This window comes from Cebus imitator, unplaced genomic scaffold (genome assembly GCF_001604975.1).
Source record: "Cebus imitator isolate Cc_AM_T3 unplaced genomic scaffold, Cebus_imitator-1.0 Scaffold151, whole genome shotgun sequence".
NCBI lineage: Eukaryota > Metazoa > Chordata > Mammalia > Primates > Cebidae > Cebus > Cebus imitator.
In genome coordinates this window covers 3038676-3043223 of record NW_016107466.1, presented here as the reverse complement: position 1 = coordinate 3043223, position 4548 = coordinate 3038676, and positions in this window count along the sequence as shown.

Below are 4548 nucleotides of genomic sequence, written 5' to 3'. Positions count from 1 at the left end.
AATTTAAAGCAGCTTTTTCCTAATTCTGTGAATATAGTCAATGGTAGTTTGATGAGGAAAGCATTTAATCTATAAGTTATTTTGGGCACTATGGCCATTTTCACAATACTGATTCATCCTATCCATGAGCATGGAATAATTTTCCAATTGTTTGTGTCCTCTCTTATTTCTCTGAGCAGTGGTTTGTAGTTCTCCTTGAAGAGGTCCTTCACATCCCTTGTAAGTTGTATTCTTAGGTATTTTATTCTCTTTGTAGCAATTGTGAATGGGAGTTCACTCATGATTTCACTCTCTATTATTGGTGTATAGGAATGCTTGTGATTTTTGCATTGATTTTGTATCCTGAGACTTTGCTGAAGTTGTTTATCAGCTTAAGGAGGTTTTGGGCTGAGATGATGAGGTTTTCTAATATGAAAAACTGAAGATTAGAGAGATTAAGGAATTATTCCAAGTCCAAAGCAAACACAAATTAAAGTAAGATTTAAGTGCCGGTTTGTATTTGACTAAAGCCTCTTTAAATTTTTTAAAATTTTATTTTAGATTCAGGAGGTACGTGTGCACATTTGTTACATGGGTATATTGCATATGGTGAGACTTTGGCTTCTAGTCTACTAATTAACCAAATAGTGGACATTGTACATAATAAGTAATTTTTCAGCCCTTGACCCTTTCCCACCCAACCCTCTTCTGGAGTTCCCAGCATCTATTATTTTCATCTTTATGTCCCTGCATACCCATTCCTTAGCTTCTGCTTACAAATGAGAACATGCGATATTTGATATTCTGTTTCTGAGTTAGTTCACATAGGATAATGGACTCCAGCTTCATCTATATTGCTGCAAAGGATTTAATTTCATTTTTATTATGGCTGTATAGTATTTTATGGTTTGTATATGAACCACATTTTCTTTTTCCAGTCAACCACTGATGGACACTGGTTGATTTCATAACTTTGGTATTATGAATAATGCTGTGATAAACATATGACTGCAGGTGTTTTCTTTTCTTTCTTTCTTTCTTTTTTTTTTTTTTTTTATTCTTTCTTTCTTTCTTTCTTTCTTTCTTTCTTTCTTTCTTTCTTTCTTTCTTTCTTTCTTTCTTCTTGCTTTCTTGCTTTCTTGCTTTCTTTTCTTTCTTGATGGTGTCTCCCTTGGTCACCCAGGCTGGAGTGCAATGGCGTGAACTCAGCTCAATGCAGCCTCCAATGCCTGGGTTCAAGCGATTCTCCTGCCTCAGCCCCCTGAGTAGCTGGGATTACAGGTGTCCATCACCAAGCTTAGATAATTTTTGTATTTTTAGTAGAGATGGGGTTTCACCATGTTGGTCAGGCTGGTCTCAAACTCCAGACCTCATGATCTGCCCACCTCAGTCTCTCAAAGTTCTGGGATTACAAGTGTGAGCCACTGCACCTGGCTGGGATGGCTTTTTCTAATTGTTGACTTTTGAGATTGTGTTAGTCCATTTTTATGTTGCTATGAAGCAATATTGGAGACTGAGTAATTTATAAAGACAATGTTTATTTTAACTTACAGTCTACAGGCTGTACAGGAAGCATGCATCTAGCATCTGCTTCTGGTGAGGGCCTCGTGAAGCTTACAGATCATGGCAGAAGGTGAAGGGGAGCCAGTGTGTTACATGGTGAGAGAGGGAGCAAAAAAGAGAGGAGGAAGCGCCACACTTTTTAAAACAACCAGATCTTGTGTGAATGAATAAAGAGACCTCACTCATTACCATAGGGAGGGCACGAATCATGAGGAATCTGCCACCATGACCGAAATATCTCCCACAAGGCCCCACCTCCAACACTAGGAATCACATTTCAACATGACATTTGGAGGGGAAAAAACACCCAAACTGTATCATACACCTGGTCTCCCAAATCTCATGCACTTCTCACACTGCAAAATAAAGTCATCCCATTTCAATACTCCTCAAAAGTCTTAACTCATGCCAGCATCACCAAAAGTCCAAAATCCAAAGTCTCATCTGAGACAGGGCAAGTCTCTTCCACTTATGAGCCTTAAAATTAAAACCAAGTTATTTACTTTCAAGATACAATGGTGGTACAGGCATTAGGTAACTATTCCCATTCTAAAAGGCAGAAGTCAGCCTAAAGGAAGGGGAAACAGGCCTCATACAAGTCTGAAACCCAATTAAGCAGCCAATAAATCTTAAAGATCCAAAATAATCTCTTCAGACTTCATGTCCCACATCCAGGGCATAGTGATATAAAGAGTGGGGTCTCAAGGCCTTGGGTGTCCCTTCCCCTGAGACTTTTCAGGGTGCAGCCCTCGTGGTTGTTTTCACAAGTTGGAGTTGAGTGCCTGCAGCTTTTCCAGGCTGGGATTGCAAGCTGTCAGTGGTTCTATGATTCTCAGGTCTGGAGGGCAGCCGGCCCCTTCCCACAGATTGACTAGGCAGTGCTCTGGTGGGGACTTTGTTTAGGGGCTCTGCCCTGCAGCAGATTTCTGCCTGGGCACCTAGGCTTCCCTATACATTCTCTGAAATCTGGGTGGAAGCTGCCAAGCCTCTTGTAATCTCACACCCTGTGCACCTGCAGGCTTAACACCATGTGGAAATTGCCAAGGCTTATGGCTTGTACCTTCTGCAATTGTGGTCTGTGCTATGGCTGGGGCCCTTTAAACTCTGACTAGAGCCAGAGGGGCCAGGACGTGAGGAGCAGTGTCCTGAAGCAGTGCAGGGCAGTGGCACCATGGTCCTGGCGCCCAAAACCATTCTTTTCTCCTAGTCCTCTAGGCCTATGATGGGAGGGGCTGCTTCCAAGACTTCTGAAATGCCTTTAAGACCTTTATTTTCATTGTCTCGAACATCAGCACTTGGGTCCCTTTCAGTCATGCTAATTGCTCTAGCAAGTGGTTTTTCCAAAGCCTGCTTGCATTCCCCTCCTGAAGAGGAGAGAGGGGGATTGAGCACACCTTAGCGGCACACTTTACGCCATTTGTTCTACCTTTTCCATATGATATGTTCTGGATAGAGCTTTTTCAGAATTCAGGTTGATTTATTTTTCCTGCGGAAATTTACAAGAGGAATGTTAATAGCCCGTCACTAATCTTGAAGCCACAACAAAATCTCATTATCTTTTTTCTCTACTATACAGTTTAGATTCCACTCAGCCTTGGCTAGAACCTCTGCTGGTCTAGGGGCCTAACTTCCTAACTTCCTAGTCACCATGTTATTCTTAGGCCATGGCTGCTTTACTTGTCAAATTTCCTATCCAATTTGGGCAAGGGTATACTGAGAGATACGGCAGTGGATCTCGTGAATACCAAACATATTGTTATCTTACGGTCTGAACAAAGCCCAATGTCTCCTAATAATCAGAGCCAATTACCCCAGCCAGTATGGTGATTTTTTTCTTAATGGCTGCTTTCTAGACATAACAATCCTAAAGTAATACAATGGCAGCTATAACTGAGAGTTAAATGGGATTCTGTCTGTGTCCTCTCACAAAAGTTGAGGACCTCTGATGCTGCAAAGTCAAGAGTAGTTATATGGGAAGGACTTCCCAAGTGGATCACTGGGATAATATGTGTGGATACTCTTATTTCTACTTTATGTCTGTCAGACCCGTATATTCAACCCATTTGGTCCACTGAAAAATGTAGCAGCCATTGATTTGGGGCATATACTGTGTCCTAATAGATGGCTTCCCATATACTCAGCGATCATCTCAAGCTGTATTTTAGTAATTATTTTCATTGTTCTATCAGGTTGACAGCTTGTGTGCAACTTATGTGATAGAACCAGAGGATCACAAGATATTTGCCCACTGCCTTTACACTTTTTATCTAAAGTGGGTACCTTGCAATGTTATGCAAATCTAATGTTATTTTTAGTATTTTTTATTATACTTTAAGTTCTAGGGTACACGTGCAGAACATGCAGGCTTATTACGTAGGTATACACGTGCCATGGTGGTTTGCTGTACCCATCAACTTGTCATCTACATTAAGTATTTTTTCTAATGCTATCCCTCTCCTAACCTCCCACCCCAAGACAGGCTCCCATGGGTGATGTTCCTCTTTCTGTGTCCATGTGTTCTCATTGTTCAACTCGCACTTACGAGTGAGAACATGCAGTGTTTGGTTTCCTGTTTCTGTGTTAGTTTGCTGAGAATGATGATTTCCAGGATCATCCATGTCCCTGGAATTTATCTTGAGTTAATTTTTGTATAAGGGATAAGGAAGGGGTCCAGTTTCAGTTTTTTGTATATGGCTAGCCAGTTTTCCCAACACCATTTATTAAATAAAAAATCTTTTCCCCATTGCTTATTTTTGTCTGGTTTGTCAAAGGTCAGACAGTTATAGATGTGTGGCATTATTTCTGAGGCCTCTGTTCTGTCCCATTGGTCTATATATCTGTTTTGGTATCAGTACCATGCTGTTTAGGTTACTGTAGCCTTTTAGTATGGCTTGAAGTCAGGTAACATGATGCTTCCAGCTTTGTTCTTTTTGCTTAGGATTGTCTTGGCTATGCAGGCTCCATTTGGATTTCATATGAAATTTAAAGTAGTTTTTTTTTTTTTTT